Source organism: Scyliorhinus torazame, chromosome 7, assembly GCF_047496885.1.
Source record: "Scyliorhinus torazame isolate Kashiwa2021f chromosome 7, sScyTor2.1, whole genome shotgun sequence".
Classification (NCBI taxonomy): Eukaryota; Metazoa; Chordata; class Chondrichthyes; order Carcharhiniformes; family Scyliorhinidae; genus Scyliorhinus; species Scyliorhinus torazame.
In genome coordinates, this window is record NC_092713.1 from 288,601,997 (window position 1) to 288,627,956 (window position 25,960).

Consider the following 25,960-nt stretch of genomic DNA (forward strand, 5'->3'; position numbering starts at 1 on the left):
TGCTACTTTCTCTTGCAGATCCCCAATTTAATCACCCCGCCATTGGAAGACATGCCCTCACCTGCCAAGGCACAAAACTTTAGGATTTCTTTCGTGAATCTTTCCACCTCTCCATCCTCCTTTAAGACACTCCGCAAAATCTATCTCTTTGACCAAACCTTTGTCTAATTCGCGTAATACATTTCCTTATGAGGCTCAATGGCAGTTTTCTTTTGAAAATGTTTCCACAAAATACTTTGGGACATTTTAGAAACATGGAAAATAGGAGCAGGAATACACCAATACACCATCCGGTCCTTCGAGCCTGCTCCGTAATTCAAGTTGATCATGGCTGATCTTCTAATTCAATGCCACACTCCTGGGCTCTCCCAATACCCGTGGATGCCTTTAGAGTCTAGAATTCTATCTGTTTCTTTCTTAAATATATTCAGTGACTTCGTTTCCACAGCCTACTGTGGTAGAGAAGTCCATTGGTTTAGCACCCTCTGAGTGAAGAAGTTACTCCTCATTTCACTCCTAAATCCCACATCCTAAGACTTTGTTCGAGACCCTCCCAGGCAGAGGAAACAACATTCCTCCATCCAGTCTGTCCAACCATGTCAGGATTTTATATGTTTCAGCAAGATTCCATCTCATTCCAGTGATGCAGGCCCAATCTACCACCATTTAAATAAGTTGGTTTAGCTCAACTGGCTAGACAGCTGATTTGCGATGCAGAGCCAAGGCTAGTACAAAGAACAAAGAACAATATAGCACAGGAAGAGGCCCTTCGAACCTTCCAACTCTGCGCCGACCACATGTCCTATCTAGACCAACCGCCTGGACCCTTCTCTAGCCCATCTGTTCATGTGCCTATCCAGATAAGTCTTAAAGGGCGCTAATGTATCAGCCTCAACCACCTCACTTGGCAGTGCATTCCTGGCCACCACCACCCTCTGCGTGAAAAACTTCATCCACACATCTCCACTGAACCTTTCCCCTTACCTTGAACTTGTGCCCCCTTGTAATTGTCATTTCCGCCCTGGGAAAAAGCCTCCAACTATCCACCCTATCTAGACCCCTAATAGTTTTAGTATTGTTTCAATTCCTTGAGGTTATTCATGAAGCCTTCTCAATATTGCCCCTCACCTCAGGTGAGGTGTGGTGATCCTCAGGTTAAATCATCCACAAATGGGACACCAGCCTATGGTCATCTGGGACTATGGTGACTTTGCCTTTAGCACCATTTAAATAATACTCTCCCATTTTGTTTCTCCATCCGAAGGGAATAACTTCACACATATCCATGTAAGACAGCATCTGTCATGTATTTGGCCACTCAATCAACTTGTCTAAGTCCTGACTATAGACACCAATTATTGTCATTGATATGGTACACAACATAAAATGGATGTCGGTCAAAGCTGCCAACTTGGCCTACCATTTGCCTGTTTATGCCCTTATCATTGTTGATTTTTAATGCCTGTATCGACTTTCTTACATTTACTGCTAAACAGTACCTTTCATCTTCCCAAGTGGTAAGGCCTTTCTTTGGCACAGTAAGAATTTAGCATAATCATCTGAGGCATTCTGCTTACAATACTTTCATCAAGGTTGTTCATAAATATGAAGAACAGCAGAGGTTTAAAAACGGATCTCTGGGGGCCTCCAGAAGTCATTGCTGCCAGATGAATTAACTTTTTCTTTTGCAATTTCCCACTTGAAGGTAGATGCTGAAATGTTATCGAAAGTTCTAATCTTCAAAGTGTCTGCGAACAGTTACATTTAATCACTTCCATTTAATCACTATCAGGACCCTATTTTTATTAGGAGATTTCATTAAGAAGCCCTTCTACATTGACATATGTGCTGCTCTATGATTTTCAGGCAGCAGTCGTGTGACATCATTAACTGATGACAATAGGTTGCTAATGATCTCCACAGGGTTGTTAATGGCTGCTTCCGGTAAAGTGGAAAACCTTTTGCTTCAAAACTTGTTTCTGCTGTGTAAATTAAATGAGAGAAATAACCAAAATCAATCCCCGGGAATTGCAAATTGACTGAATGCGCCAAGTATTAAATTGGACTTGTAGGAAGCCTTAATTTCTCTTTAAGGTAATAACAGGCCACTTTTTAGTTGTTAGATTCAAGTACTTAGCTGCTTCAATTGCCGTGTGAGAGCCCGGGAACATGGTTTGTCAAGCCATTGGTGGAAGTCTGTGTTTATGTGTGATGCACCAGGAGAAGTTTTCACCTTAGAATCAATCACTCGCGGGATAAATTAATTTGAAGGGGGCAGTATTTCAGTAAGATTTGTATATGTCTGATATTCAATTTTTGCTGAATTATTGTTATTGTGAGGGACAGACCCTGTTTGGAAAAGGCAGCCAGAAGAAAGCAGTCAGGGCAAATAAGGTATCGACAGTATGTATCTCCTGTCTATTGCTGAAAAGTTGCTTCTATGAAGTTGGAAGTGAGGAATAAATACTCCAAGGGAGCAGAGAACCCTGTTGATGTTCATTCATCCTCTAAAGTTATGATGTGGAGATGCCGTCATTGGGCTGGGGTGGGCACAGTAAGAAGTCTTACAACACCAGGTTAAAGTCCAACAGGTTTGTTTGAAATCACTAGCTTTCGGAGCACTGCTCCTTCATCAGGTGAGCGCAGCTCTTTCATCACTCACCAGAGGTAGGAGCTGCGCTCCGAAAGCTAGTAATTCCAGACAAACCTGTTTGACTTTAACCTGGTGTTGTAAGACTTCTTACTGTGCCCTCTAAAGTAAGGAAGCTGTGTTTGACCATAAAGGACATCATGGATCCTTAGTCTTGCAACTTTCAATGCATCAATAGATCAAAAGAAGACCCCAGCAATTCAGAGAAGGTTACAAATGAAAGCTTGCATTACCTATGGAATAATAGGCGAAACCAGACCATACCTTTTTCAAGAAATATACTTTCACAAGTGCGACAGTAGCTTTCTGTAGAGTCTTATATTCCTCACACAACTTGGCACAAATCACTAAGAATGAAGGTCTTTTTACAAAGAATAACGTATAAAAGCAATAAAATGCCACTATAGAAATTCAGAACTCGAGTCTGAACTAATGGCAAATAAAGAGGCTCTGGTGCTGACAAAGGGACAAGTGTCGAAACACAAAGTGCATAAATTACACACTGGATAAAAGTTAACAGTTCATCTGAGTCTGGAATGCTAATAGTTATGGTGTTGTTGTATTCTACATCAACTCCAGGACTGCTGCAAGAACAAAATGGGAGATTTTAGGCCTCATGCAGTGCTATTGAATGCATCACAATTTGCTCACCCCATTCAATAACATTTTCCCAGCCCATCTGTTGGCCTCTTGTATTGCCAATGTGACGGGTACATATCTAGGCCCCTCATGTACCAAACCATATTTGAGCAACAGTCACAATGCCAGGACAGTTTTCATGTTGAGTTCCTTATTGAAGAAGGGCATTTAGTTTATAAACTACTTCTGGACCTAAACAGAAATGAACAATGGCCAAGAGTGGAAGACTACTCTGGGGGGAGGGGACAAAATTGAGCTGCAGGGAGGAACGAAGAAAGAAAATGTGTACACAAAAGGAGATGTGGCTGAAAGGAGCAAAGGACAGGGTACAGTCCAACTTCAAAACTACATAAAACAAAACATTATCTGACAAGGGAAATACTAAAAGTGGCCAGAACAGAATAAAAGAGGAAGAAAAGCAAAGTTACAATAAATTGAAAGAAAACAATACGCTCCCAGGCCAATGGAAAAACCAAAAAATAAATTGAACCGCAAAGGTACCTTTGCGGCAGTTTTGAAAGAGAGTCATTCTAAATGGAAATTACTAATGAGGGAAGAGGCAAAAGTAAATAGATTTTCCAGTTTACTCATTACTTTTTAACCTGGTCAAGAAGTAACCTGACATTAGTTTTTGCAAAGGTGACAGTCCTGCTCTACCCCTCAACATGCACTGTTTGTGTGCTCAGCAGGTTACACACTTTGCTTTAATGCAAGGAAAATACTCAAGGTAGAAAAAAATGATTTATAGATGTTTGCGTCACAGCACTAAAAATGGTGTAAATGCCGTGCACTGATACCACAGTCTGCCTATTAAGTGTAATCCACTTGTGTAGTGAGCAATATAAAATTTTACAATACTATGGCAAATAATGTCCCAGCAATGAGACATCAGAGTTCCTGCCTATGAATGCTGGGTTTGCAGACAGGTCACACCTCTATTATAGCCATTTGGTTCTCAGGCTGATCACCTTTTCCAGATGAAAAGGGATTTTGTGACATAAACACCCAGAACATAAACTGCTCGTTGTCCAGCAGTGGATGATATGGGTTGCCTCATTTTAAAAGAAAGAAGAATCTGTTGAATCTGTTTTCTCAATTTTAAATGCCAGCTATGAAGCTGCATTTGAGATTTATGTTATTCGGATACTGTTACAAACCCTTTCTTCTGTGTTTCCTTCTTAACCCCAGTCCTGCTGACTGACTTTAGTTTACAATCTTATTGCTAGCTACTGCAAACCGAAACACCCCTGGTCTAATGGACTTGCCCAGGACTTCCTTTCAGGATTCTGTGGCAGAGCCCATGAGATAGACCTGGCAAGCAGCCAATCGATACATTTGGAACGATCTCCTGATGTTACTTGTGATTGGTGGAGTCATTCAGATTCTTCCTGAAGAAAGGTGGGTCATATGATGAAGAGATTCAGCCAGGAAGCATCTGGAGGACATTCTCTCTCTGCTCTCTCTATCTCTCTTACAGGTGATTTAAAAGGCTGCTAGTCAGACCTTGGGAAAGGGCTTTGTCCAAAAGACAGACAGCAATCAGAACTGTGAAGGGATCTTCTGGAGTGAGAGATTGCAAGTTGATTCTCATCAGGTCTGTGATTCATTAATCCTCTGTCTGAATGGCTGGGAAGAACCCAATCTGAGAACACCCTTAATAATACAGCTGGCGCTTCTGCACAGAAATCAGGCAAATGGAAAACACAGTAAAATTCTCAGGTTTAAATGTTTGAGTAATATCTCAGGCAGACAGGGCTCCATTCAGTGGTCGGAAGTCAGAATTGAAGCAACCTGAATCTCTTATATGAACCAATTCCCCAAATGGTCTCATTCGGAGAAGACCAGCAGCAATGATTCATCTCAAACCTTTTCCTTCAATTCCCGTTGTTTTAATTCTTCCCCTCCTCTTATTGTGTGTGTCTTGTGTGTGTCTGGGTTGAGGATCAGATGGGGTTTGGGAATAGGTACACTAGTAGACCATAGTTCCAAATTTTCCTTTATAGGTTCGTCTTTTACTCTTGTTACAAATAAACAGTTTGTTAATATTTTACTTATAAATCTGGTGTCTGCAACTCATTGGAGCAGTCAGGGGTTAAAGGTCTCTAGAAAACATGAATTATTGGTTGATTCACTTATGTTGGACTCTGGAGTCTGTAGGGTGGAACTGACCGTGCACTCGCCCAGGATGTCATAACAATGTTGAATCACATTCCTCAACTTACATTTTCCCTGAGCGAACAAAATCCTTTGAACCTTAATATCTGCCTGGTGCCAGAGCCATCAATGTACTTCTGGGAGGGTTTACACCTCAGGACACGAGAGGGAACCTGAAAGTTAACTTTTTTTTGAAAATGAGGGACTGATATCAAGGCAACAGGTGAGGGTCTTGGAGAAGGAACAGTTTTTAGAAATTAAAATCACATCCAGATCAAGTAACATAAACTGGATGCACCTCAAAGCTCATCCCTGTTGTCACAATGGTCTGCCTCAACCTTTACAGGAAGGATAATTTCCCATTACGTAAAGGTAGGGTGGTTTTTAATGGAGGCAATGAGGGTCTTGCCTGCTGTCTGGAGAGTCAGCGAGAGATCCTCACTGACAGTTTTAGGGAAGGCCCACTGAATTAAGTGCCACGAAAGCACTTACCTGGAGAGCAGCGGACTTTCCCTGGGATCAAGGACCAAGGGAGCAGAAATCCCACTGGCTGGGAGCTTCCAGCCAATCAGAGACTGTCAGCTTTATTGAATGGCAGTGCCATGAGGGAAGTGGTGGTTGCTGCCGGTACAACACCCACAGGGAGCTTTGCTGGATCCAATTCACGAGTGAGTGATGGTGGGAGGGGGCAGAGTTAAGGTCAGAGAGGAGAATGTGGGGGAGAGGGTCAGCAGCAAGGGTGTGGGGAGGGGGAGCAGTGGCTCTCAGCGGTAACCCCACCCCAGTTCCCGAGTCTGTCGATCAGGCACTGAAGGCCTTTTAACGTGGAATTAATGTGGCATTAATTGCTTACTGAAGGGTTTCAGTGGACAGGAGGACCGGACGACTGTCTGCAGGCCTTCCCAACATGGACTTAATCGGAGTGAAAGTGGGAAGGTGATGGGGTCTCCACCAGACACTTTCCTGCTTGATTAAATGATGCCATCACCAAAGCTGCCATCAAGGAGAGCATTAAATTCTACCCACAGTGTCAGAAGTAAGACTCCCAATTTGAAGCCAAAATATGGGAATTGTTCTGCCGTGGAAATATGTCTATTCCGAATTGCAAGGAGTCAGACAGGAATAGATGGCATACCAATCAGACTCCTGATTTCCATGTATGTAGGGAGTTTAGAAGATTTCTATTGTTTAATTTCTTGATTGTCTGATCTTTAGGTTGGAATGACTGCCAGTATTATTTCATCGACACGTTTATCTACCATTTGGTTACTGTTATCAAAGACTACAGAATGACACAACCACCTTGACTAACACATTATATTCTCAGTCAGTGGCACCGAGCACTCAGCATCCTGGTTAAATGCTTTGTTCGATTCACTATATACTTCATCATTTTATATCGCTCTTTCCAACATTCCTCTATGAATGCCAAAATGAAACATTTGTTCCAGGATCTCGATTTTACAGGCCCACCACACTGCCCCCTTCCCCCCACCCATGGGGTGTTTTCAGTGGGGGAGGAAGGGGGTCACATAAAGTACGAAGGCTGAGTTTTCCTGCACCCCCCCCACAGAGGATTTTCCAGCGACTCACCGATGTCTGCCAGCGGGATCTTCCTATCACGCTGAAGTCAATGGACATTTGCGTCGCTCACTGGCTGTGCCACCGGGTAATATGTCGTGGGGGTTTGCCAATCAGCAGGCCTGCAAGATCCCACTGGTGGGAAGGGCCAGAAAATCCCAGCTGAGGGGTGACAAGCACACCACCTCCTCACCCACCAAAATCTCTCACCAAACGACAAGAGGTGCCACTCGCAGCTCATTAATGCTGTCAGCAGCGTGTAATTGCAACTCGGCCTCCTGTACAATTCAGCCCCAAGTTTCTTGCCAATATAATTCCACTCAATTTTGTGCTGTTCCAGGAAACTGATTCGCTTTTGATGCCCATATCTGCACTGCACATGTCCACCAAGTACAGCTGGGAGCACTCCTGCCTCTGAGTCACAAGGTGCCAGGTTCAAATTCTATTCCAGAGCTTAAAAATCAAAAAAATGACACTGCAGTGTAGTACCGAGAGAATAACAGTGAAGAATAACCTCAGCCAGTACAGGAATTGAACCTGTGCTGCTGGTGTCACTCTCTCTTTCTCGAATATATCAGCCCCATAAAGTTAAAACAAAAAAAGAATAGCTATTCCTTTGCATGAAAGAGCACAAATACTAACGCAACACGGTAGCACAAGTGATTAGCACTGTGGCTTCACAGCGCCAGGGTCCCAGGTTTGATTCCCCGCTGGGTCACTGTCTGTGTGGAGTCTGCATGTTCTTCCCTTGTCTGCGTGGATTTCCTCCAGGTGCTCCGGTTTCCTCCCACAGTCCAAAGACGTGCATGTTAGGTGGATTGGCTATAATAAATTGCCCTTTGTGACACAAAAAAGGTTAGGAGGGGTTATTGGGTTACGGGGTAGGGTGAAAGTGAGGGCTTAAGTGGGTCGGTGCAAACTTAATGGGCTGGAAGGCCTACTTTTTCACTGTATGTTCTATGTTCTAACTCCAAGCCAGCAAATCAACATCATTGTCACCAGACGAAGTTAATTCCTGCCCGATTCTGAAAACAGCTCTTCAATAAAAGCACGCTATCTCTTCCAATGGACCAGTTTTACCTTGCTGATTATTTCTCATGCTATGAGACTTGTGCATGCCATTGTTATGGTCAATTCCTATTTTCCCATTTAATTTTGGCACGGTAGCACAGTGGTTAGCAGGGTCCCAGATTCGATTGCCGCTTGCGTCACTCTGTGCGGTGTCTGCACGTCCTCCCCGTGTCTGCGTGGGTTTCCTCCGGGTGCTCCGGTTTCCTCTCACAAGTCCTGAATGATGTGCTTGTTAGGTGAATTGGACATTCTGAATTCTCCCTCTGTATACCCGAACAGACGCCAGAATATGGCGACTAGGGGATTTTCACAGCAACTTCATTGCAGTGTTAATGTAAGCCAACTTGTGACAATGATAAAGATTATTATTATTATTACTCTTTGTCTTCACGGATGCTGAAGTTAAATTAAGGACGGAGACTTCCTCAGTCACCTCATGTATCCCAAAACTCAGAGGTGTGCAGACCTCGGCTGGGTGCAGTGCCGGTCCTTTGTCAGTGCTTTAGCTGCACTGCACATCAGCAAGTTTTTAATAGCTCACTTGGTTAGATAGCTAGTTTGTTGATTCGCCCACTTGGCTAGACAGCTGGTTTATGATACAGAGCAAGGCCAGCAGCATGGGTTGATGCTGTACTGGCTGGGGTTATTAATGAAGTCCCCGTCTTCTCAACCTTGCCCCTCACCTGAGGTGTGGTGATCCTCTGTGGTCGTCTGGGTCTATGGCGACTTTACCTTACACTTACATCAGCAAGTTTTGATTACTGTGACGGCTGAGAGATTTAGGTGATTGGACATTCTGAATTCTCCCTCAGTGTACTCGAACAGGCGCCGGAATGTGGCGACAAGGAGCTTTTCACAGTAACTTCATTGCAGTGTTAATGTAAGCCAACTTGTGACAATAATAAAGAGTATTATTATTATTTATCAATGTAATGATCAGCTGGGTCCCTGGTCAGGCACTCTCATACATATCAACAACAAATCCAAAATACATTTTCTCAGTAAAATTGAAGGTTAAAAGGAAATCGTATGGAATAAAGAATGACTTTTGAGCCCCTCAGCTTCCTTCAGAAACTGGAATCGATCTGTCCAGTTGTCATGAACTCTGCCCAACTCCTTTGACCGCATTTTAATTCTCCAGGAACGGACTCTGCAACAGACAAACCACATTGGTAAGATTGTGCATCTTCTCCAGTGTTTGTTGTACATGTTTGGGAGCCACATGTTCTGCACAGACCGCAGAGCAAATCGTTACTTTCCGACAATTTTTTTGTCATGTTTTTTAAATGAACCAAAAACATGGGGCTGGATTCTCCGCCGGCGGGATGCTCCGTTTTGCCGGCAGCCCGGAGGTTTCCCGATGGTGTGGGGCTGCCCCACATTGGGAAACTCCATTGACCAGCTGGCGTAACGGAGCATCCCGCCGGTGGGGTGAAACAGAAACGTGGCACGGCAGGGCAGAGAATCCAGCCCCTTCTATTTCCCCCGATCCTTATTTTGAATCCCATTTTATCATTGTTGTTCTCTGCTACAATTGTAAGAGCTGGTATTTTCCGCCAGGTTCTGGACCCGGACATCTGGACAAAATTGGGATTCCGAGGCCACAGTGACCAGCAGAAATCCAGCATCCAGACTTCCCCAGGAGGCAACCCCTTAATTAGCCACCTCTGCACTTGTGTCTTATTAAGGATGATTGGCAGGCTTCCGATACCACCAGATCAATAGGGGTTCGGAAGATCTGGAGACTCAACTGGGAAGTAAAGGGTTAACATCAGGAGCACCTGATACTGATGTAACTAATGATGTAATTGTGATGCAATGACACATGATTAAGTAACTCAGGCCTAGTAGGAAGCAGAATGCAGCTTCGCGTAGAGTATTGCGATGCACATAGATCTGTAAATAAGCAAGAATGCTTTTCACAAATAAAAATGTATGGCAATTCTTTTGGGAACAGGCAAATCCTAAAACAAATCCATCTGGACCCTGAATTCCAGACTAAATATGGTGGCAGCAGTCTGAGGATAATGACCCAGAAAAACTCCAAGAGAAGACTACAGCCTGATAGACCTACAAACCCTTGGAAAAAGGACAAGAAGAAAAAAGATTGAAGAATTACCTGGGAACAGAGCCTTCTGGATGCTGCAGATGCAAGCAGAGAGACAGACTCGGTGGCCAGGCAGCTGTGAGCGCACAGCACAAGTTACCAGCCAAATTACCGAAGCAGCAATGGATCTAGAGCTTACGGTAAACATGAAGTCCACATTGTCAATCCCAGAACTATTCGAAGGCCCACATTAGGCTCACCACCGGGACAATTGCGGGAAGTGACTCTCCAGAGACAGAACAATTTCAAGTTTGGATAAGAACGACCAGAAAGATCAGGTTAGTACTTCACTCTCTACAGTCGGGGCCATAGCAGACAATGTTGTTACAAGACAGTGTGTCGCTGAGGCCTCAAGCATATGAAACAGTCAAGTTTGTACTTTGCTGTTCGAAAAAGTTTGATTATTGAGCATGTGAAATTTAATAAAAGGCAGAAGCTGAGTGAATGTGTGGAATCATTTATAAATGACGGGATATACATTGTGGGCTGATGGGCCTGTACTGTGCTGTACTGTTCTATGTTCTAAATGGGGCGACGCTGAAATCGCATTCGGCGACTGATCGTCGAATCCAAATTTCCAACAGAATCGAGGACGGTGCCGCTTTCACGATGCTCCGCCCTCTCCAAAGCGGCGCGTTCTGCAAGTACGCTGCGCCACGTATCGATGGCCTCAGCCCCCATGCTCCACCACTGGCCGGCTGAGTTCGCGACGGCGTGGGTTTCTCATGGTCTCACCCATCGGGAACTCGGCGTGGTGGCTGCGGACTCAGTCTAGCGCCGCCACAGTCGGGGGAGAGCCGATCGGCGGGCGGGGGGGGGGGGAGGGGGGGATCTTTATATGGGGCTGGGGGCATTGTGGAGGGCATTGTGGGGGCGGGTGAGTGGTCCTGGCCGCGCGAGCAGGTACAAAGTGGGGGGGGGGGGGGGACTATTTTGCAGGCAGGGTCCGCGAGCAGCCACTGACATGTAGCACGCGTGGCCACCGCCATGCGCATGCTCAGCCACAGACCTGGCAATTCTCCGGGGCATACCGGCAGCTAGAGGTGGGTGCTCTATGCTGCTGTCCTTCTCGCCCCCAGCAAAATGGCGATTCATGGCCATTTTGCATCAGTTTTCCTCGGTTCCCACGCGGGCGTGGGGACATAGCCCCAGAATCGGAGAATCCAGCCCATGATCTCTCCAGGCATGTGGAGAATTGCAATGATGGGAACTTCAGAGTACAGTAGTTGGGGGCTTAGATAAAACCCTATCAGACATTTTGCAAATGAGGGAAGATTTAATTCCCACAAAGGTAGGGCAAATAGCACAGCAGACCATGTTTAGGAAGCATGGGAAAGTGATGACTCTGGGGGGGGGGGGGGGGGAATGAGTGAAGCCATTTAATATAGATGACAAAATGAGAAAGCTCAGTGAAGCACAAGCCAAAAAATCATTGTGAGAGAGTGTGTTAGTTTACGTATGAGAGTGTGTGTGTGCGGGGTGGTGTGAGAGTGTGTGTGTGTGTTAGAGAAAGTGTTGTGTGAGAGTGAGTGTGTGAGGGAGAGAGAGTGTGAGTGTGTATGTGAGAGTGCGTGAGTGTGTGTGTGAAGGTGTGTTTGTGAGAGTGAGAGTTTGTGTATGTGTTTGAGAGTGGATGCGTGATAATGTGTGAGAGAGTGTGTGTGAGTGAGATTGTGTGCGTGTGTCTGTGAATGTGTGTGAGAGAGAATATGAGTGTGTGCGTGAGTGTGTGTGCAAGGGCATGTGAGAGAGAGAGAGTGTTGCAGTGCTGCCCTCCTCGGTGAGCAGTGCTGGAAGTGAGTGGCTCACAGTGAGTGGTGTTTCAGATGGGCTGGAAACCCCTGGGGTCTACTGGGTGGAAGGCCCTGGGCTGCGCTCCTGCCGCTCCTTTACCCTTGGAGTGCCCGGGGGCCCCTGTGCTCCTATAGGTGATGAAGGGGCAGCTGGAGCGAGATCCAGAAGCCCCATCGTCTTCTGGCAGAGACGCTCGTGGATACTAATTAGTGACTGAATCGTACAGTTGAAACCCTGCACCATGGAGCTCATGTCCTCAGCCATGGAGGTCATGAGCTAACCATGGAGGGGACATGTCCTGCACCAGGGTCCCCACTGTGGACGCCACCCTCGCAGTGTTGGCCTCATTGCGTAGGCGTGACAGAAGTTAATGGGACTCCTGCAATTTGCCTTGCACTCCAAAGAGAGATGCTGACATCCCTTCCCGATGCTCACTATCCGGCCTTTGCAGCCCCAGCAGCTCTGGGACAACTTCACCCAGGGGCACGTCATCAGCCAGGGACTGAGCAGAGTCCTGATCTCCTCCAGCATTCCTTGAGGGCCGGATCTCTGGGACATTCCTTCCTCCACCTGCTGTAGATCTTCAGCTGTAAGATGCTCCCCAATGACTTATTCTATTCGTTTTTCCCACCGAGCTGTGGGTATCTGCACTGGTGGAGGGTGCAGGTGACAGCTGTGATGACTCTTTAATGTTGGCCTCTTGAGATGTCTCCCTGGGTGCTGCTTGGTACTGTGGTCGCTGGAGGGCACGAGGCTGGTCCAGGCTGGTTGACTGATTGACCTGCAAGGGAAGCAAGATGGTATTAGTGCCTCACAGGGGCAGACTGAAACTTGTACCATGGCTGGATGTGTCGAAGGTTCTCACTTTGGACTGCTGCCCATAGCTCGTTCTGTGCACAGGTGTGGCCCTGCTCCTTGTCTGCCAACCCAAGGGGTCTCTTCTCAAAGGGCGACAGTGTTATTAGCTCGGACATGACTCCAACAGGCTGTGCCCACTCATGCTGGTTGTGCCCGAGTTTGTCCTGCAGTGAGACAGATGGGGAGAGTGTCGGCAGGAGTCCTGCCAGATCAGTTGTTGCGGTAGGGGTGGAGCAGCGGGGGCAGTGCAGGGTAGGGTGCCATGACAAGTATTGGGACCCTTGGAGGTGGCTGGGAGAGAGATCACTGTGGAGCTGTGATGGGTGTTGAGGGGTGCAACAGGAGACCTGAGGAGGCAGATTTAATCTGGCTGCATGGAGAAGGTCGTTTGTCGTTTTTCAGCAGTGTAGCTCTGATGGGGTGAGCTGGAGCTGACTATTGCCCTCACTATGATCCTCCCAGCTGAGGTTGGTGACCTGGCTTGCTGGACGTCTGGGTTGATCCTTGGCACAGGATGTCACGTCTTTACTCGACTCCCTCTGTGAAATGTGGCACTGTTTTCCAGGCAGCCATCCCCACGACTAGACTTGGACATGTGTTGGGGAGGCATTTGAAAGGTGTGCCTCACTGATGACAGAGATCCCGGGGCGAGCAAATCAGATGCCACAAGTGCGGTGTGAAACATGTGGAAAAGATGTTGAAGAGGCTGAATATACAGCAACTTCCCCCACCATTGGTAGTGCCTTCAAAGTGCCGCCAGAGTGTAGGGGTTCATTCTGACTGCACTAGTCCGCCACGCTGTGTGAGGGTCTTCAGTCCTCAGGCGGTTGGGAACCACCCGTTGTCAGAGTCCACCACTCTGCCATGCAGCCTGGCATCTCACAGGACCCCTGTGCTAACCCTGTGGATTCACCTCCTACCCCCCCACTTTACAGCTGCCACTCTCGAAGCGCAATATCGCCACACGATATCGCCACACGTTCAGCAAGGAGAAGATGGGAAACCAGCAGCCAGACCCTTAAAGCGACCTCACGCCCCCCTCCCCCAAGACGCCAAGACTGAACGGCAATCTGGTGAGTGATAGTGATCTGAGTGCGTACCCCTGATATCCCCTTTGGAGCTGAGGTCGCCAGGCTCTCATTTTAATACGGCTGTTGTAAATCGATGAATACTCAGTGAGGGCGACATCCTGGCGGGAGGAATCGCTAATGTATTTAATGCTAATGTATATGCTAATCTAATGCTAATGTATTTAAATGAGGCTCCTGGCCTTCCATGGGTGGATTCTCGTTTTTTCACAAGTAAAGAGCATGGAAAATCGCCCTACATTCTCTCACTGGGCGGAATACTCAGCCCGCGTTAGCCGCCAGCGAGAGCAGCGACGCAGGCAAAAAGTATGGCGAGCATTGGGAAATGCAATTTTTGCCGGCAAGATCGGGTTTTCCCATTTTCCAGGCCCCTCGCCAGTGACATGACAAGAATCTCGCCACGCAAGGCCAGTAACCTCATTTAAATACATTATAATATCATTAGCAAGCCCTCCCACCGGGATTTACCCCCTCAATGAACATTCATCGGCTGCCAGCGTGACGCGGGGAGCCCAGATAGGTTCAACTCAGGGCCGGGGGGCAGTGCCAATCTGGCAGGGCCAACCGGTACCAGGGGACAGTGCCGGAGCAAATCCTCTGGGAAGTCCCATTGGGGGCAGGATTTGCATTATATTTGCTGCGGGGGGGGGGGGGGGGGTGAGATGCCCCCGATGCTGATGCTTGTGGGCGGGAAAGTGGTTTATTATCTGCGCCGATCGGGGCGCCAGGGTCTCTGTGGAGACGGTCTTGCCCGCTCAATCAGACCCTGCCCCGTCACAGTGATGCCGTAAAATACGCCTCCTGAATTATCATTTCAGAGAGGCTCAAAACCTGGACTAAAAACTGGACGGTGCAGCTTGAGAGGTACAGGCCGGGTTTCAGTCAGAACCTGATCCTCTGAAAAAATATAGGAACTTTCAGCCTGTTGAGTAAAGGATTAAAATCTGGAGCACCTGATCGTGAGGTAACTGCTAATGTAACTGTGATGCACCAACACATGATTACGTAAGTAAGATCTGGTGTGCAGCAGAATTACAACCTTGTCGAGGGTGCTGAGATGTCTGTGGATCTGTACATAAACAAGAATGTTGTTTTATGAATAAGTCTGTGGTAGTATTCTTAGGGTAACAGTCAAATCTGAAATGAAGCCCATCTATATCCCAAACCCACAGCAAAACATCAGCAGCCCCACAAGGAGAGGTAACTGCTGCTGAGCCAGCTTGGGGGACAACAGAGCGCGTCCACATGGAGGCATCCTCAGTGAGGTAGACTAAATGCATAAGCCAGATGGGCCTCCACTGAGCTGGCAAAATATTGGTCGCTTGGCAAAATCACCACTAATTTGGCCATTAATTATAATGATTAGGTTCCTGGGCGAAATTCTCCGGTATCGGCGCGATGTCCGCTGACTGACGCCAAAAACGGCGCAAATCAGTCGGGCATCGCGCCGCCCCAGAGGTGCGGAATCCTCCGCACCTTGGGGGGCCAAGCCCTAACGTTGAGGGTCTAGGCCTGCGCCTCACTGATTTCTGCCCCGCCAGCTGGCGGAAGTGCCCCGCCAGCTGGCGCAGAAATGACATTGCCGGGCGGTGCATGCGCGGGAGCGTTAGCGGCCGCTCACAGCACCCCACGCATGCGCAGTGGAGGGAGTCTCTTCCGCCTCCGCCATGGTGGAGACTGTGGCGAAGGTGGAAGGAAAAGAGTGCCCCCACGGCACAGGCCCGCCCGCAGATCGGTGGGCCCCAATCGCGGGCCAGGCCACCGTGGGGGTACCCCCCGGGGCCAAATCGCCCCGCGCCCCCCCCCAGGGCCCCGGAGCCCGCCCGCGCCGCCTTGTCCCGGCGGTAAGAGAGGTGGTTTAATCCACGCCGGCGGGACAGGCATCCTAGCAGCGGGACTTCGGCCCATCTGGGCCGGAGAATCGCGGGGGGGGGCCAACCGGCACGGCGCGATTCCCGCCCCCGCCGAATATCCGGTGCCGGAGAATTCGGCAACCGGCAGGGGCGGGATTCACGCCAGCCCCCGGCGATTCTCCGACCTGGCGGGGGGTCGGAGAATCTCGCCCCCTGTCTCCGTGGGGCAGGTATACTTGCAGGCAGTCAACTGGGGAAGCTCCCAAGTGGTGGTAATGTATGGGAGAGCCATCCCTACACAGCTCTCCTACTGTTCTCATCACACCCACCTCCAATCCCACCACCACCACAGGGCTGCGGAGATTCAGCCCTAAGTCACGCAAAGTTCTCATTCCAATCACAGTGGCACAGGTTTTTGTGTTCTAGCTCTAATAGTGAATAAATGGCTGAGCTAGACACACAGTTTTCTTTTCTCCTATTTTCACTCTTTCACCTAAGTTTTTAATGTTTCATGGTTTCATTGCAGGTCCAGCAGCCACAGGCTGTTAATGCAGTAAGGGCTTAAAAGATAAATCACAGATATCGTTCACACTTTACAGATGACCTGTTCTCATCATTGGCAAAGTATCAATGTGCGAATAGAGGAAAGGGAAAAGAGGACATAAAAGGCAGCATAATTGACCAAAGAATGTTACGAGTATGGCAGGATATTGGAATGGATGTGCTTTAAGCACAAGTCACAATGGTGCTCATTTCCCTCACTGAATTTAAAAAAATTAAGCGGGGTCGCCTCCAGAAACCGAAGGAAAAGAGTTCACTCAGCAAGATAGTCATTAATAAATCCAGAGGGGAATTTAGGAGAAACTTCTGATCCACAGATGGTAAGAACTCTGCCCCAGCAGTATTGAAGTGACCAGCATAGGTTCATTCAAGGGGAAAACTACATAACCAAAAGACAGAGAAAGGAGCAGAATGATATGCTGATGGAGTTAGACAGAAATCTATGGACAAACACGCCAAGGTCCCTGATGGGTTGGGTAAGCTGGGTCTATGTGGACTGCGTTTGATGCAGTGTAATGAGAGACAGGCTTCCAACACTTGAAAAGATGCAACACGATTTTATTGAACAACTAACTATAATACATGCTTAACTGTGGGTTGACACTATGCTGACTTGACTGGAGACCTGAGGCTAACCTGACCATACTGACTGACTACCACATGGTGCTTGTTCTAGCTGCTGCTCACGAGCTCTGACTGTCTCAGAGGCTGGATCCCGAGAGAGCGGAAAAACTGGTGCCCTCTGGCTTTATAGTGGCCGTGTCCTGTCTGGTGATTGGCTGCTGTGTTCTGTGTGCTCACTGGTCATCCTGTGTGTCAATCACTGCCTGTCTGCACTCCATCATATACCTGGATGTATATTATGACAGTCCCTTTGTTCCTCAGAACAGGCCAGCATTTGAGCCAAATGGCTGGTAAATCGATGCAACTCCACTATTCAACCACATGTTCACCATTTATTCTCTCTATACAGATCTACTGTGCCTCAATTAACTCCTTACTCACCTTCATTGTTTAGAGCTCCCATTCTTGCTAATCCCTGACCCCAGTCTTTTATTTATGTACAAGTTAATAAAACATACCCTGATTTGTGTGTGCAATAAATGCAAGTCAAGCAGAAAACATCACTTCGAGACAACATATTAAGGAATGCCAATCAATTTTGCTTTTCCATTTGTTTGGCTTTGAATAACTTAGAATGCAAGGACCTACGCAGCCCATAAGACCAAGTATGAAACCCCATGTCACAAGCCAAAACAAGCTCTGAAAAAGGCCATTGCTGACGGAAGTCTCATAGGACAGACGGCTTTCAGCAATGCAACTTACTAGAACTGTGAGCTCATTGCCACAAATTTTGCAGGGTGAAGACATGCAGAATTCTCAACTCAAGGCTGTGAGTGAATGAAACAGAGGTTTACAAGCACCGTAAAAAGCTATTACAGCATTGGTACTGATCTCATTGTGATCTAATGAATGGTTAAAAGGGTAAGGATACATAAACTTGCAATCTGCCTATTTTTATCTGCAGTTTGAAGAAATCCTAATTAATTTGTGAAACTTCGTAACCAGCAACCAGGAGAGCACAGTGAGAAGGGGAGGGGGGGGGGGGGCACATGTAAATATGTGCAATGATCCTTGTTTGTTTGCATTGTTTTTGTTTTCTTTTTCTTGTTCTTCTTTGGCTTAACTCTCACTTGTAATTTTTTAACTTTTATTTTGGTTGTTTTGCTCAACACTATGCGCAGTGATGAAACTTGTAAATTTAAAGTATGCACTGGAATGTGTAACATAAAAATGTGTTTCTAGGGTGGCACGGTGGCACAGTGGTTAGCACTGCTGCCTCACGGCATTGAGGACCCGTGTTCGATCCCGGCCCCGGGTCACTGACGTGTGGAGTTTGCACATTCTCCCCGTTCTGCATGGGTCTCACCCCCACAACCCAACGATGTGCAGGGTATGTGCAGGCCACGCTAAATTGCCCTTAATTGGAAAAAGAATAATTGAGTACTCTAAATTCATTTAAAAATTAATAAAATGTAAAAACCAATAAAAACATTTTTTTAAAACTTTTGCAACGTTTCTTGCACTATTAATAATTATAAAAATACAGCTTTAAAAAATTGTGTTCTCTTTTCATTTCAAAACTCCATCTTCTGGTTGTGACACATAGAAACTGCATTCCTGAGCCACTACAGAGCCAAGATAGAATGGAAATGTTAGGCACACCCGTCTATAATTCAGAGATACCCCAAATATAATAATCTCTGAAAATAGGTGCTGATTGTCTAAGTCATCTTCATAATGATGCGTACTTTGAAGTCTAGCAACATAAGATTTAAAGAACAACTAGAGAGGGGCTCCTTATATCGGGAAAGTATAGGAACTTTTGCTAAAGGAGGTATGTCATAATTTATTTTCTGATATGATTTTAATGATAGTTAATGGGCGGGATTCTCTGATCCTGAGGCTAAGTGTTGACGCCGTCGGAAACGCCTTCGCGTTTTCCGACGGCGTCAACATGGACCCAGGATCAGCAATTCTGGCTCCCTCAGGGGGCCAGCAGGGCGCTGGAGCGGTTCACGCCGCTCCAGCTGCTGATCCAGCCATGTAATTGGCACCGGGGATGCGCGAATGCGCAGTGGGTCCGGCGCAATCCCGCACATGCGCAGTCCCACCGGCGCAATTTCCACGCATGCGCGGTGTCTCCCTTGTCCGCGCCGGCCCCGTCCCAACATGGCGCAGGAGTACAGCCGCCGGCGCGGAAGAAAGGAGGCCGGGAGACAGAGAGGCCGGCCTGCCGATCGGTGGGTCCCGATCGCGCGCCAGGCCACATCAGAGCCCCCCCCGGGGTCGGACACCCCCTCCCCCCACAGGCCACCCCTGGACCCTTCAACGCTGAGGCTCAGAACAGGTTAGAACGGCGCCGGCGGGACTCTTTTTTTTTACGCCCACTCGGCCCACTTGGGCCAGAGAATCGCGGGGGGCAGCGTAGAGTTCTGCGGAGAATCGCGTGCCGGCGTCGGGGCGGCATGGCGTGATTCACCCAATAGTGTCGGCGTGATCGGGTGTTCCAGTATTTCTTTCAGCAAGTTTTTTCTCTTTACACTGCTGTGTGACCAAAAAAGAGGCTACCTTATCAAAGGTTTTTCAGCACATGTATTTTTATTTTTTGGGTCCACTCACCACTTTTATGCATCCACATTGAGACAGAAAATGCTTCCCCTCAGCCAGGCATGAAATGCTCCTCTACCTTGACAGCTCCTGTAAAACAAATAATCCAGTGTGATCAATGCACGCACACCTCACCACACGTGCACTCAGAACTCCCTATGTCCCACATTCACTCACATTCAGATGACCTATTAAGTGTGAGAATTTTTATTTAACCTCATTAGTAGCTTGTGCTGAACCGGAATGAAACTAGGAGGTGAAATTGAAGGCCAAAGAAGGAGGTGGGGTGGGGGGTGGCGGGAGGGAAATCTTTCAATAAAAATGCTATCAGAACAGAAATGTTCATGACTACAAGCTAGTTGAATACTGTAGCACCTAAGGAGCTGGTAACAGGAGCACATATTTGTCAAACATTGGCCTGTACACTGCGAAGAACTTTGCTCTCCCTTGAAATATGAGCTTAACATGGTTGAATAACCTCAGTCGGCACGGGAATTGAACCTGTACTCCTGCCGTCGCTCTGCATCAGGAACCAACCTTCCATCCAACCGATCTCCTGGATTACTAGTCCAATAACATTATCACTGATCTATTCTCTCCCCTTAAAGTGCTTTGGGACATCCTGAGGTGTTGAAAAATGCCGTACAAATGAAACTCTCCCTCTCTTTTTTGTTACACCTTCCGTCACCATCTTAAAAACCATCTCCTTTTTGACCTTTACATTCTACCAAGCTACTTCAAACCACACAACCAAAAGAGAAATACAGAAACATATCATTTTATCCTTTTTACCCAGCGGGATGAGATTATTTTATCGATAAATAATAACCCATCAGTGAGATGTTGTACTGCTGTATATACCATTCAAGGTACGTTCTGAGTTACATGAGTGTCGATTAGATTTAAGATTAGATATAGATTTATTGTCATGTGTACCGAAGTACAGTGAAACGTATTGTTCTGCGTACAGTCCAGGCAGATCACTCTATACATGAGAAACATAAGACATACGATAAATACGTATGTAAATGCATAGACATCAGGTGACGTATATGAGTGCCGTGCTACACAGGGGAGGAGCTGCGTGGATAGATCAGTTCAGTCCATAAGAGGGACGTTCCGGAGTCTGGTAACAGCTGGGAAGAAGCTGTTTTTTAATCTGTTAGTGCGCGTTCTCAGACTTTGGTATCTCCTGCCCGATGGAAGAGTTTGGAAGAGAGAATAACCCGGGTGGTCTGCTGTGCCCTCCACAATCTGGCACAGCAGCAAGGCAACATGTTGCTGGAGGAGGAGGAGGAGAGACCTGTTGCCTCGTCTGGAGGATGAGGATGGGCAGAACCAGGAGGGTTGGAGGACGAGCCCAGGGAAGACACGCGGTAGCGGCCGGAGGTTGGAGTACATGCAACGGCAAGAATCCAGCATTCCAGGAGGGCCATGGAGGCCCTCATCCTCATCCCGTTGTCATAGGACAAGGCTTTGTCCATCAGCTCTTGCTTTAGGGCCACTGTGCCTGGGGGGAGGGGAGCAGAGGGCAGCTGGGGGTTGGGGTGTGGGCAGGCCCGCTGTGATGAATAACGTGACAAAGGCTTCGCATGTATCAGGTGTAACATGTTTTGATAGTGAACATATGAAACCCCCATTCTTCTTAGCTATGGACAGTCCCCCCTCCCCCCCATCCCTCCCCATTGCCCCCAAGTGCTCACTCATTCTCAATCTTCTTCATCTCGGTGTAACCCCAGGATTCACATCAGAAGAGGAGGCAGCCTCCTGCTTCATGCGCCCTGTGGCCTTTGATGCCCTTGGTGGGCGTCCTCTGGGGGCTGGAGGCAGAGAGCCCCAGCTGACTTACTGGTGTTACTGGCATCACCGTTATACCCTATTATGCCCGCTGACCTTGAGATGCGCCGGTGTCAGGTGGGGGGGGGGGTTTCGGGTGAGGTAAACACCTCTGTCATCTCCCTGGTCACCCTGATGGCAGGCACCGGGTCGGTCTCCAGCACTCCATGCTCCTGGATGGTGCCAATAGGGTCCTGGGGGGGGGGGGGGGGGGGGGGGGCTGCATGGGATGGAGAGGCAGCTTGGGTGAGCTCCAGATGCCTCTGCACCATCTGGCTCTGCAGGTCCTGCCGCCTCCCGCTGTCTCCACCATGGTGTTGACGCCCTTGCCGATGCTCCTCAGTGACTGAGCCACACATGGCAGTGCCCCGGCAATATCCACCTGCATCTGGGACAAGTCCCTCAACCCCAGCCATGGCTGTCACTTACTGAACCACACCATGGACACCACCACTCAAGACACTGACGTTGTGCTGCAGACTTTCCTCTGCAATCACCATCCTAGCAGTGTTGGCCTCGGTGCCATGCATTGTTGGCACCATCTCCTTCGCCCGTAGCCTTTGGCACTCCTCCAATCGGCTATGTATTGATCGGAGTGTCGCTGACATCACCTCCTGAATCTCCCGACCGTGCCATAGCATCTACATCAGCTGACGGATAACCCTGTCCAGCGGCACGGCATCTGACTGGGACCCAGCTGAATCCTGGGATCCAGCAGGACTCCGACTGCCGACTCCATTGGCTGTTCCTGCCTCCACCTGATGTGCAACAGCAACTGTGTGGTGCTCACCAGATTGTGCCCCAGAAGCCTGCCTACTAATGTCACCCACAGAGGTATCTGTCTCTGTGCTAGTGGAAGGTCGGGGTGATAGTCGTGACACGTCTATGGTGGTCTTCTCGGAGCTATCCCCCTAAGTGTTCTGTTTGGTAGCGAGGGCAAGGAAGGGGAGGGTTGGCCAGCCCAGATGGCCCAGGCTATCAGTGACGATCCTGCGAGAGAATGAACGTATGGCGATTCTCCGACCCCCTACTGGGTCGGAGAATCGCCGGGGGCTGGCGTGAATCCCGCCCCCGCTGGTTGCCGAATTCTCCGGCACTGGATATTCGGCGGGGGCGGGAATCGTGCCACGCCGGTTGGCAGGCCCCCCCCCCCCCCCCGGCGATTCTCCGGCCCGGATGGGCCGAAGTCCCACTGCTAGAATGCCTGTCCCGCCGGCGTGGATTAAGCCACCTACCTTACCGGCGGGACAAGGCGGCGCTGGCGGGCTCCGGGGTCCTGGGGGCGCGCGGGGTGATCTGGCCCCGGGGGGGGTGCCCCCACGGTAGCCTGGCCTGCGATCGGGGCCCACCGATTCGCGGGCGGGCCTGTGCCGTGGGGGCACTCTTTTCCTTCCGCCTTCGCCACGGTCTCCACCATGGCGGAGGTGGAAGAGACTCCCTCCACTGCACATGCGTGGGGATGCCGTGAGCGGCCGCTGACGCTCCCGCGCATGCGCGCCCGGCAATGTCATTTCCGCGCCAGCTGGCGGGGCACCAAAGGCCTTTCCTGCCACCTGGTGGGGCGGAAATCAGTCCAGCGCGGGCCTAGCCCCTCAAGGTTAGGGCTCGGCCGCTCAAGGGGCGGAGGATTCCTCACCTTTGGGGCGGCGCGATGCCGGTCTGATTCGTGCCGTTTTTGGCGCCGGTCGGCGGACATCGCGCCGATTGCGGAGAATCCCGCCCATGGTCAGTGAGAGAAGGATCATTTTGTCTGATATGAAGAACTCACTTGAGACAAGTAATCTGGGTTAAAGAGATCCTCACCTCCGTGGCATAGGGCGACCTAGCTGTTGGTGACTGCTCTCTCCTCAGCCAACCCCGCGATCTTCACGGTCCTTTCCTCATAGGGGGTGAGGACTCTGATGTCCGGAACCCCGATGCCCATCTGGGCCCTTACCCGCCTGTTATGAGCCAACTTCTGCTGCGGGACAGAGAGGGGGCATTGTTAGCCACATACTTGATGCATCAGAAGGCGTCTATGGCAGGTGGCATGTGTGGGCACCGCCGCTGGACATGGAGTGGTTGTGCTGGTGGGTGCCAGGGTGCAGTGAATTTCTGTGGTGGGGGGAGGGGGGATTGCGTGTTACCAGCCGTGGACTTTGGGGGAGGTGCCAGAGGTCAGTGGGGTGGCAGGTGGGACTGGTGCCAGGGGCAGGTATTTAATGTACACTTCTGGCCTGATGGAGATCATTGGTCTTCTTCCGACACGGTTACGCTGCGTGAACTGACGGCTGCTGCCATTGCCTCCCAAGTGGCATTGGTGGTTGCTGGTCCTCTGACCCCTTTGGGAGAACAGGTTGTCGCGTTCCACCTCCACTGCGTCCAGCAGCCTGGCCAAGTTGGAGTTCCCGAGACGTGGACCAGACGGCGTCATGGTTGTGTGCTGTCTGGGAGTGAATTCGGAGGGAGCGTTTTTGAGCAACTCTCCCTTGTTAACAGAAGCTACCGGATGAGGTTCCGGCAAAACAGCTGGCAGGACAGTCAGTTCCACTGTGAAGTTCATGGGAATCATTTCCAGCACTAAGTGCCACTTAATACGCTGTCGCTGGTTAGGCTGCCGGGAAGCACCTGGGAAGTTGCATGCGATATGACACTTCGTACTTTTTCCATCACGCCAAATGGATGTTTCATAACAAAATACTTTATGCGACTAAAAGCAAGTTACTGTGGATGCTGAAATATGAAACAAAAATAGAAAATGCTGGACAATCTCAGCAGGTCTGACAGCATCTGTGGAGAGAGAAGGGAGCTAACTTTTCAAGACTGGATGGCTTTGACAAAGTACAGAGATGGGTTTATATATTAAGTATTTACTATTCATTGGTCTTAATAAAGTGCTTCAGTTTGTAGCAATCATTTAGGGTGCTCCATCTGAAAGTGAGGTAAAGAGGTGATACCAGGATTATTGTTAGCAAGGTAGGTTGACTAACCAAAGCCCCATTTTACCAGCAGCTGTGCAGAGAGTATTCATATCTTGGTGCACGAGTTCAATGGTGTTGCATGCCAAAGGGAACGCTTTCACAATGAAATTGGTTGGAGCAAGTTGGTTTCCAACCACAGAATTGGTGTCAGCCTAAAATCATGTGCAAATAGCCAAATTCAGAGCGAAAATGAAATTTATAGGGTTAATAAGTGAAGGCACACTTAGGAGTTGTTTTAAATGTACCATGATTAAGTAGGAAGACTGTACAGAGTTCTCTTAATTAAGTACCTGCAGCTCCTTGAACTGTGCACTGCATTTAGTCGACTCGGAAAAAGATATATAGTGCAAAATGAATAAGACATTGGCACAAATTTAAAATTAATTGATGAAAAATAGTTCTTTTTTTTCCTCCAATTCATCAGCTGTGACAAGCAAATGATGAAGAGTAAATTCATCTTAACATGTACCTGTCTTATGTTGAAACCATATGTGCCCAAATCCATGTTAGCCCTTTATTTCTTCACCATTAATGCTACGGGGCAGATACATTTTCAGTCAGAAAGGTGAAAAATAAACCTTTATTGGAACGATGGAAAGATTTTTAAAAATGTAATGTGGCCAATCCGCCTGTCCTGTACCTCTTTGGGTTGTGGGGGTGAGAACCCACGCAAACACGAGGAGAATGCGCAAACTCCACACGAGCAGTGACCCAGAGCCGGGATCGAACCTGGGTCCTCGGCTGCGAGAGGCAGCGGTGCTAACCACTGCGCTACCGTGCTGCCCGAGCAAGGGAAAAATAACACACAAACCAACGCCTGCGCTTCACAACACCTAATAAATTAAATGCACCTTTTTTTCAACGGTTTTGCAATATTGAGTTGGGCGACTGGGCAAGGTTGAAATGATGGTCGAATATCAGCTTCCATTAACCCGCAGAGAAGAGTACCATTATTTATTTGTGCTGTATCGATAAAATGAGCCAAACTCAATTACAGGATCATGTTTTTTTTAAATAAAAACTGCTACAAAGAATTATATGCAGCATCTTTAATTTTCAATTGAAGCATTTATAAATATTGATGGAGTCGGTGGAGCACTGACCCAGCAGTTTTGCTGATTCAAAAGCTGAAAAGAAACTGGCTTCCAATCAATGGAGAATCATGCTGGGATCGTGTTTAGTTGTGTTACTGCACACTAACTATAAATAATGCTCTGTTTTCATGGATACCAATGCAATGCTTACTGTAATTACTGCAAATGTGAATTTTCTGCATGCAATTCAACTCTGTTTGAACAAATTAGCATATAATTACAAAAACATCAATTAAGCTATTTATTAGGGTGCAGTGCTGCCTAACATCAGCAGCCAGCCATAAACAGGGTGCTTCAATTTCATTGTAAATCGCAGCTGAAGTAGACTGAAATGCCACTGCCAGGCATTCAACATCTTACCATGTTTATGAATGGAAAAATGTGGGAACGTTTTCATGTGGGGAGGATGGAGAAAAAGAGTGTCCAAAAGAGAAAAATGATCCTGCTGTTATACACAGTTCATAAGCCAATTGTTTGATCTTGATACACAAGGAGATAGTCCTATCTCAACAGCGACGCTCTCATTTGTATCTGTTGCACATT

The 25,960-nt window shown here is 48.2% G+C and overlaps 1 protein-coding gene across 2 annotated transcripts in view; it reads right to left on the minus strand.

Annotated features, from left to right (window-relative positions):
- The window catches only part of LOC140427083 (teneurin-2-like), a 3,867,843-nt gene that overhangs the window by 3,825,267 nt on the left and 16,616 nt on the right, over positions 1-25,960 (minus strand). For both annotated transcript variants that reach the window (XM_072512582.1, XM_072512581.1), the window contains exon 2: positions 19,540-19,617. The gene's annotated coding sequence lies outside the window, so the exon portion shown is untranslated. The remainder of the gene's footprint in view (positions 1-19,539; positions 19,618-25,960) is intronic.